Consider the following 10238-nt stretch of genomic DNA (forward strand, 5'->3'; position numbering starts at 1 on the left):
ACAGTTATTGATGATTATGTTTTAAATGCTGAGGTATTTCACAAAATGTGCATTGAGTGAAACTATTAGCACTAAGGCAAGATTGGAAAAGACAGTAAAATACAAGACACACGTAAAATGGTTCTAAGAATATGGAATTGTGTGTGTCACGTAAGTTTAAAATCATTAGAATATTAGTTCTGAGACTGGGATTCATATTAATATTATTAAACCAGAGAGAATGAGCCAAGATTCACATGCCCCAGGTACCTCTTGTCTGGTCCCATAATTACAGTGAACTTTGCCCCAACTGACTCTTGCTTCCTGCTCTGGTATGATGTCATGGTTTTGTGAGTTTGAGCCCCATGTTGGGATCCCCACGGACAGTGCAGAGCCTGATAGGGATTCTCTCTCCCTCTCTCTCTGCCCCTACCCCACTCTGCTATCTCTGTCTCTCTCAAAATAAAGAAATTAACGTATTTTTAAAAAAATTCTAAAAACAGATTCATCTACACGATCTCTGTAAAGGATTAGAAAACTGTTTCTGCTCTACCCTTCTCTGTATTATAAGCAGAAGGCATTGTAAGCACACCTCTACTGACACTGAAAACTCTCAGCTCACACCCAAGGAACTACCCCACCTCCCTGTTTAGCTCTTCCCCTGGTCTGTCCTGACCCTCAGGATCCCTTTCCAGACACGAACACTTACTCACACATCCTTCCTTACAGGCGCTGCCTCTCAGTCTGACAGAGAAAGAACTCACTGGACTCGTCACGTTGAAGGATGGGGGCGCAGCGTGAAGGTCACAGCAGCCAGTACGTGTGAGGGAGGGAGGCAGCCAGACCAGAGATAAGGCTTTGTGATCTGTGACCTCCCCTCCCGTCAGAACTGCAATTATCATTTCACACGTGGTGGCAGTGACAGCACAGCCTTCGGTAGCTGACAACACTTCTGAAAAACTTTCTCCCAGGACTAATTACCAAATCCAATTACAAGTTTGTGAGTATCTCCGAAGAGACTGTTGTCTACTTTAGGAGGGGCTCTTACTTTTCACGATCCCTGATGGCAGAGAGGGGCTCACAGGGAAGGAGCAGTAAATACTGATGTCAGACAACTAAGGGACTGGCAGTGAGTGTGTGTGTCTCACAGGTGTCCCCAATTCCTGGCGTCCCCGATACCTGGTGGTGCTCTGGTGGGAAGGGCAAATCCCCAGGAGCAGAGTGGGGCCTGGGAGGTTCTTGGGCCACACAGGGAGAAGCGGTTCCACTGCTGGAAAGACACTTGGTAGAGGCTGTGAGGCCACCTGGGCCCAGCAGACCCCAGACAATGGTCACATTCGCTGGTGCTGAACAAGGTCATTAAGGGTGAAGCCTGGTGCCAGATGTGTGCTGTGATTTTCCATAATCCCTGAAATGCTGCTGCTACACTATCTCGTGAACTTTTTCTGGGGCGGGCTGGCATCTGGCTGCAGTCTCTGGGCGTCAGCAGCAGCACAGTCCCACAAACTTTCCTGGGTGGGGCTGGCACCCGGCCATGGCTCGGTGAGACCCTCCAATGAGTCAAAGCCTCAGTACCTCAGAAGTGGGGGGCCGGGGAAGGCAGTCGCACCTGAGACAAAACTCAGGAGAGAGGTACTACCTGGGGCTTGGTCAGGGACAGCATAAAAGTGGGGAGTGAATGAAAGCTGAAGACAAAGGACAGGTGAGCGATTGCTGATCAGGGAGAAGAGAGTTCCAATACTAGAGACTGGGTAGCTGGGTGACGCCATTTTCACCGCTCCTGCACATGGGCATACCCACCTACAAGTGCCACAACAATCCACCCCAATAGGCTGGCAGCGCCAACTAGGGGAGAATGGAGCCATTACACTAAGCCCCGCCCAACTGGGCCAACCTCACTCTTCAAGAACAGAAGTCTCAACACCTGCTTAGTTTATGGACTATAAAGCACGTCATAGTCTGACTTCTAGGGGAAAAACGAAGTAATTTCAATCGTATTTCAGTCTGTTAGGAGGCCAATCTATTCAATTTTCTTTTTTTTCCCCTTTTCTCTTTTTTCTCTTTTTCATTTCCTTTTTCTTGATTACAATAGGAGAAACAATTCATTTTTATTTTTAATTTTTATTAAAAAAATCTTTATTCTTTTACTATATTTTTTACTTTTGTGTAAATTTTTCAAATTCTATTTAATTCCATCATTTTATTTTACTCTACTTCACTATATTCATTTCTTCAAATTATCAAACGATTTCCTTTTGTATCTTCTCTTTTTGTTTCTTTTTCTTGAATACAGAAAGAGACAGAATTCATTTGTAAATTTTATTAAAAATATTTTTAATTTTTTTCTACTATATTTTTCACTTTTGTGTAAATTGTTTCAAATTCTAGTTTACTTACATCATTTCATTTTAGTCCACTTCAGTGGAATCATTTTTTCAAATTTTCAAACAATTTCTTTTTTCTTCTTTCCCCTTTTTTCTCTAACCCATCAAGCAACTTAAACACTCAGACCAAAACACACCTAGGATCTAGCATCATTCATTCAATTTGTGTGTGTGTGTGTGTGTGTGTGTGTTTGTTTTTAATTTTTTAATTGTAATATTTTTTTAATTTTAATTTTTTTAATTTTAATTTTTTAACCTCATTAATTCCTCTTCTCCCTTCAAAATGATGAAACAAAGGAATTCACCACAAAATAAAGAGCAGGAAGAAACGACAGCCAGAGACTTAACCAACACAGATACGAGCAAGATGTCTGAACCAGAATTTACAATCATGACAATAAGAATACTAGCTGCGGTCGAAAATAGATTAGAATCCCTTTCTGTGGAGATAAAAAAAAAAAAAAGTAAAAACTAGTCAGGATGAAATAAAAAATGCTATAACTGAGCTGCAATCACGAATGGATGCTGTGGTGGCAAGGATGGATGAGGCAGAACAGAGAATCAGTGATACAGAGGACAAACTTATGGAGAATAACGAAGCAGAGAAAAAGAGGGAGATTAAGGCAAAAGAGCACAATTTAAGATTAGAGAAATCAGTGTCTCATTAAAAAGGAACAACATCAGAATCACAGGGGTCCCAGAAGAAGAAGAGAGAGAAATACGGGTAGAAGGGTTATGTGAGCAAACCATAGCTGAAAACTTTCCTAATCTGGGGAAAGACACAGACATCAAAATCCAGGAAGCACAGAGGACTCCCATTAGATTCAACAAAAACCGACCATCGACAAGGCATATCATAGTCAAATTCACAAAATACTTAGGCAAGGAGAGAATCACGAAAGCAGCAAGGGAAAAAAAGTCCTTAACCTACAAGGGAAGACAGATCAGGTTTGCAGCACACCTATCCACAGAAACATGGCAGGCCAGAAAGGAGTGGCAGGATATATTCAGTGTGCTGAATCAGAAAAATATGCAGCCAAGAATTCTCTACCCAGCAAGGTTGTCATTCCAAATAGAAGGAGAGATAAAAAGGTTCCGAGACAAACAAAAATGAAAGGAGTCTGTGACCACTAAACCAGCCCTGCAAGAAATTTTAAGGGGGACTCTGTGATGGGGAAAAAAGATGAAATTAATTAATTTAATTAAATACCAAAAGCAACAAAGACTAGAAAGGACCAGAGAACACCACCAGAAACTCCAACGCTACAAGCAACATAATGGCAATAAATTCATATCTTTCGGTACTCACTCTAATATCAATGGACTCAATGCTCTAATCAAAAGATACAGGGTAACAGAATGCATAAGAAAACAAGATCCATCTATATGCTGTTTACAAGGGACCCACTTTAGACCTAAGTCCTTTTGTGTCTTTAGACCTAAAGACACCTTCAGATTGAAAGTAAGGAGATGGAGAACCATCTACCATGCTAATGGTCAACAAAAGAAAGCCGGAGCAGGCGTACTTATATCAGACAATCTAGACTTTAAAATAGAAACTGTATCAAGAGACGAAGAAGGGCATTATATCATAATTAAGGGGTCTATCCACCAAGAAGATTTAACAATTGTAAACATTTATGCACCAAACGTGAAAGCACCGAAATATATAAATCAATTAATCACAAACATAAAGAAACTCATTGATAGTAATACCATCACATTAAGAGACTTCAACACCCCACTCACAGCAATGGACAGATCATCTAATTGCAAAATCAACGAGGAAACAATGGCTATGAATGACACACTGGGCCAGATGGACTTAACAGTTATATTCAGAACATTTCATCCTAAAGCAGCAGAATATACATTCTTCTCCAGTGCACATGGAACTTTCTCCAGAATAGACCACATACTGGGACACAAATCAGCCCTCAGCAAGTACAAAAAGATCGAGATCATACCGTGCACATTTTCAGACCACAATGCTATGAAACTTGAAATCAACCACAAGAAAACATTTGGAAAGGTAACAAATACTTGGAGACTAAAGAGCATCCTCCCAAAGAATGAGTGGGCTACGGAAGCAGTTAAAGAGGAAATTAAAAAGAATATAGAAGTCAATGAAAATGATAACACCCCAACCCAAAACCTCGGGGATGCAGCAAAGGAGGTCATAAGAGGAAAGTATACAGCAACCCAGGCCTTCCTAAAGAAGGAAGAAAGATCTCAGATACACAACCCAACCTTACACCTTCAAGAGCTGGAAAAAGAACAGCAAATAAAACCAAAAACCAGCAGAAGTCAGGAAACAATAAAGATTAGAGCAGAAATTAGTGCGATCGAAACCAAAAAAATCAGAATAGATCAATGAAACCAGAAGCTGGTTCTTTGAAAGAATTGACACAACTGGTAAAACCACTAGCCAGTTTGATCAAAAAGAAAAAGGAAAGGACCCAAATAAATAAAATCAAGAATGAAAGAGGAGAGATCACAACCAACACAACAGAAATAAAAACAATAAGAGAATATTATGAGCAATTATATGCCAATAAAATAGGCAATCTGGAAAAAATGGACAAATTCCTAGAAACATATACACTACCAAAATTGAAACAGGAATAGAAAATTTGAACAAACCCATAACCAGTAAGGAAATCAAACTAGTAATCAAAAACCTTCCCCAAGGGGTGCCTGGGTGGCTCAGTCGGTTGAGCATCCGACTTCAGCTCAGGTCATGATCTCACAGTCCGTGAGTTCTAGCCCTGCGTTGGGCTCCATGCTGTCAGTTCAGAGCCTGGAGGCTGCTTCAGATTCTGAGTCTTCCTCTCTCTCTCTCTGCCCCTCCCCTGCTCACGCTCTGTCTCTCTATATCAAAAAAATGAATAAACGTTAAAACAATTTTTTTTTAATTAAAGAAAAAAAAAACCTTCCCCAAATCAAGAGTCCAGGGCCAGATGGCTTTCCAGGGGAATTCTACCAAACATTTAAGAAGAGTTAACACCTATTCTCTTGAAGCTGTTCCAAAAAAATAGAAACGAAAGGAAAACTTTCAAACTCATTCTATGAAGCCAGCATTACCTTGATTCCAAAACCAGACAGCAACCCCACTAAAAAGAGGAACGACAGACCAATTTCCCTGATGAACAAGGATGCAAAAATCCTCAACAAGATATTAGCCAACTGGCTCCAACAATACATTAAAAAAATTATTCACCATGACCAAGTGGGATTTATACCTGGGAGGATGGGCTGGTTCAATATCTGCAAAACAATTAATGTGATTCATCACATCAATAAAAGGAAGGACAAGAACCATATGATCCTCTCAATAGATGCAGAGAAAGCAGTTGACAAAATACAGCAGCACCCTTTCTTGATAAAAACCCTCAAGAAAGCAGGGATAGAAGGATCATACCCGGAGATCATAAAAGCCATATATGAACGAGCCAATGCTAATATCATCCTCAATGGGGAAAAACTGAGAGCTTTCTCCCTAAGGTCAGGAACAAGAAAGGGATGTCCACTCTCACCAGTTATTCAACATAGTATTGGAAGTCTTAGCCTCGACAATCAGACAACACAAAGAAATACAAGGCATCCAAATAGGCCAGAAGGAGGTCAAATTTTCACTCTTCACAGATGACATGATACTCTATATGGAAAAACCTAAAGATTCCACCAAAAAAACTGCTAGAACTGATTCATGAATTCAGCAAAGTGGCAGGATATAAAATCAATGCACAGAAATTGGTTGCATTCCTCTACACCAACAATGAGGCAACAGAAAGAGAAATCAAGGGATCGACCCCGTTTACGGTTGCACCAAAAACAACAAAATACCTAGGAATAAATCTAACCAAAGAGGTGAAAAATATATACACTGAAAACGATAGAAAGCTTATGAAAGAAACTGAAGACACAAAAACATGGAAGAAGATTCCATGCTCCTGGAGAGGAAGAACAAATATTGTTAAAATGTCAATACTACCCAAAGCAATCTATATATTCCATGCAATCCCTATCAAAATAACACCAGCATTCTTCACAGAGCTAGAACAAATAATCCTAAAATTTGTATGGAACCAGAAAAGACCCCGAATAGCCAAAGCAATCTTGAAAAAGAAAACCAAAGCAGGAGGCATCACAATCCCAGACTTTAAGCTACACTACAAAGCTGTAATCATCAAGACAGTATGGTACTGGCACAAGAACAGACACTCAGATCAATGGAACAGAATAGAGAACCCAGAAATGGACCCACAAACGTATGGCCAACTCATCTTTGACACAGCAGGAAAGAATATCCAATGGAATAAAGACAGTCTCTTCAGCAAGTGGTGCTGGGAACACTGGACAGCGACATGCAGAAGAATGAACCTGGACCACTTTCTTACACCATACACAAAAACAAACTCACAATGGAGGAAAGACCTCAATGTAAGACAGGAAGCCATCAAAATCCTCGAGCAGAAAGCAGGCAAAAACCTCTTTGATCTTGGCCGCAGCAACTTCTTACACAACACGTCTCCAGAGGCAAGGGAAGCAAAAGCAAAAATGAACTACTGGGACCTCATCAAAATAAAAACCTTCTGCACAGCAAAGGAAACAATCAGCAAAACTAAAAGGCAACTGACAGAATGGGAGAAGATATTTGCAAACGACATATCAGATAAAGGGTTAGTATCCAAAATCTAAAAAGAACTTACCAAACTCAACACCCAAACAACAAATAATCCAGTGAAGAAATGGGCAAAACACATGAATAGACACTTCTCCAAGGAAGACATCCAGATGGCCAACCGACACATGAAAAAATGCTCCACATCACTCATCATCAGGGAAATACAGGTCAAAACCACAATGAGATACCACCTTACACCTGTCAGAATGGCTAACATTAACAACTCAGGCAACACCAGATGTCGGCAAGGATGCGGAGAAAGAGGATCTCTTTGGCACTGCTGGTGGGAATGCAAACTGGTGCAGCCACTCTGGAAAACAGTATGGAGGTTCTTCAAAAAATCAAAAACAGAACTACCCTATGACCGTGCAATTGCACTACTAGGAATATATCCAAGGGATACAGGTATGCTGTTTCAAAGGGGCACATGCACCCCTATGTTTATAGCAGTGCTATCGACAAGAGCCAAAGTATGGGAAGAGTCCAGATGTCCATTGACAGATGAATGGACAAAGAAGATGTGGTGTTTATGTATACAACGGAGTATTACTTGGCAATCACAAATAATGAAATCTTGCCTTTTGCAACTACATGGATGGAACTAGAGGGTATTATGTTAAATGAAATTAGTCAGTGAGAGAAAGACAAAGTTCATATGGCTTCACTCATATGAGGAACTTAGGATACAAAACAGATGAACATAAGGGAAGGAAAGCAAACATAATATAAAAACAGGGAGGGCGAGACTCTTAAATATAGAGAACAAACAGAGGGTTGTTGGAGGGGTTGTGGGAGGGGGGATGGGCTAAGTGGGTAAGGCGCAATAAGAAATCTACTGCTGAAATCATTGTTGCACTATATGCTAACTTGGATGTAAATTAAAACTTAATTAATTAAAAAAATAAAAACTGAATCTCCTATTGGAATTTCCAACTGCAGTTCAACCTCACAGGTTTCATCCCTTCTTCCAACAGTTCCACACGTCTGGCTTCCTCCCCCAAAGATAGAACTCTTTGCAATTTCTGAAAAAGGAAATGCATGTACTTCTGTGCAAAATCCACCAATATACAAACGAATGAGAATTTTATAGAAGAAAAATCATCAGACCCTTTGGATCAGTGTTCCCTACCTTGGCACTACTGACCTGTGACCTAGATACCTCTCCGTGGTGGGAGTTGTCCTGTACATAGCAGGATATATGTCTATATCTCCCACTCCACTATGTGCCAGAAGCGACCCACACCTCACTCCTCCCCAAACGTAAAGTTCACTAAACACTGCCACATGATCTTGGGCCGGGCAGGGGATGGGGGGGAAACCACAGGAAAATTACCCTAGTTAGGGATCAGTGTTAGACAGGTGTTAAGCAATTCTAACAAAAACCACTTAATGAAAACTTTTGGTACAGAGGCATTAAATTATGTTAATCTTATAACCTAAATATTCAACTTGCCTTATTTTTCTAGATATGATTTCATTGTGATGCTTTGTACACAATGAAACACATTACTACATGTAACATTGTGAACAGATTAAATGTTCTTAAAAAATATGGGAAAAAAAATAGGGCTCCTGGCTGGCTCAGCCTATACATCATGTGATTCTTGATCTCTGGGTTGTGAGTCTGAGCTCCACATTCGGTGTGGAGATTCCTTAAATAAACAAACTTTAAAAAGTAAACAAATCTTTCAAAAACTACATGGGAAAACTGAAATGATTATTGTACAATTTTATCTTAACCAATACACTTTATTAACACGAGAAACTATCACTAAATTAAAAAAAAAAAAGCCTGTGGTCCTATAACAGAGTGAAATGCACGCTCAAACTTGTGATGTGAATATACGATAACCTTCACACGTTATTTTCCATACCTGACACCCCTAGGATACATATATTGCACTCAAAAGGTGACAATAAGCTGACACTCTCTAGAGGCTGTGTGATAACCGCTTTTATTTATATGGGTTAAAGATATCTTTGTATGTCATCGAATATACATTTAAGGTGACAGTTCCAAAGGCTTCAGTCCCTTACACAAATAATCCAAACATCTATCGTTGCCTGTTTAAAATGTTTCCACTTGTTCGTTTTCAAACAAATCTGTGATGAAAATACCTTCACGTGTGCGCTGCGAGAATCTCTGAGACAAATCCGACCGTGAGAAGAATTGGCGGACAACGTGGAGTGCAATTTTCAAGACTTATGCCGGGACATCGCGCCACTCCTCCAGAAGCACGCGGGTCCAGGTGAAGACACGAGTCAAGCGACGTGGCCGCGGGGAGGCCCTGGAGGTCCGGCCTCTGCACGTGGCTGGCAGCTGGGCTCTCCTCCGGCAGCGTCTGGGCCTGAGCGCTTGCACTTGCCACGTGGATCACGAGTGCTAGAAGCGGCGTGCTCGGCGCTCGGCCCACACTTGCGCCGGCGCCTGGACACCGGGCTGGCTCAGCCCCGCACACAACCAGACCGCAGCTGACGAGGCCTCCCAACAATGCTGGTCCTCACCCACCTCGCATTATGCCCAAGTCTCCGGCCCATCCTGCCCCCGTCACGCTCAGGACCTCCAGTCCACACCCGATCCCCCAACATCTGGACCCCTCGACCACCCCCACAAGATCATTTCAACCCAAGCTCACTGACCAGGGCTCATAGTCCGCTCTACCTGCAGCCACAAATGGAAGCACAAAACCCATCTTGGCACTAACACGCGCTCTCTCCTCTCCAGGTGGGTCCTGGAACTCGCTCATTCCACTCCCTTGCAGCCCAGGACCTCGTGCGTGCGCACCAAAGGGCGAACATCGCAACTCCCCTCAACCTCACCCCCACCCGGGAACCCAAATCCTTCCTCCATTCCAACCTAGACACCCTCGATGGCAGCACCGGGTCCTGGGACCCGTCACCGAAGACACACGGATAAAAGCGCCACCAGACCCTAGTGCGTATCCGTCCCTCTCACGCGACCCTCACACACGCTTGTCGTGGGCAGGCTCCGGGCAGCCGTGAGCCCAGAGCCGAGCTGCCCTCAGCACGTGGTCCCGTCCCTCCCTGGGGCCCGCAAGCACCCCCAGGCCACCGCCAGCCCACACTCCCCGAGAACTAACCTTCCAGGAAGAGAAGCCGCAGCTCTAAGCCAGTTCCTCACCTGGAAGGGCCAAGGGCCTCTGCGGGAGCTCAACGGTCACCTGACC

General features: G+C 42.5%; 1 long non-coding RNA gene across 1 annotated transcript in view; it reads right to left on the bottom strand.

The window, feature by feature from the left end:
- The window catches only part of LOC122234326, a 95822-nt gene extending 85584 nt beyond the window's left edge, over nt 1–10238 (bottom strand). The window contains exon 1 of the long non-coding RNA XR_006212088.1: nt 10152–10238. This is a non-coding gene — a long non-coding RNA (uncharacterized LOC122234326). The remainder of the gene's footprint in view (nt 1–10151) is intronic.

Source organism: Panthera tigris, chromosome E2, assembly GCF_018350195.1.
Source record: "Panthera tigris isolate Pti1 chromosome E2, P.tigris_Pti1_mat1.1, whole genome shotgun sequence".
Classification (NCBI taxonomy): domain Eukaryota; kingdom Metazoa; phylum Chordata; class Mammalia; order Carnivora; family Felidae; genus Panthera; species Panthera tigris.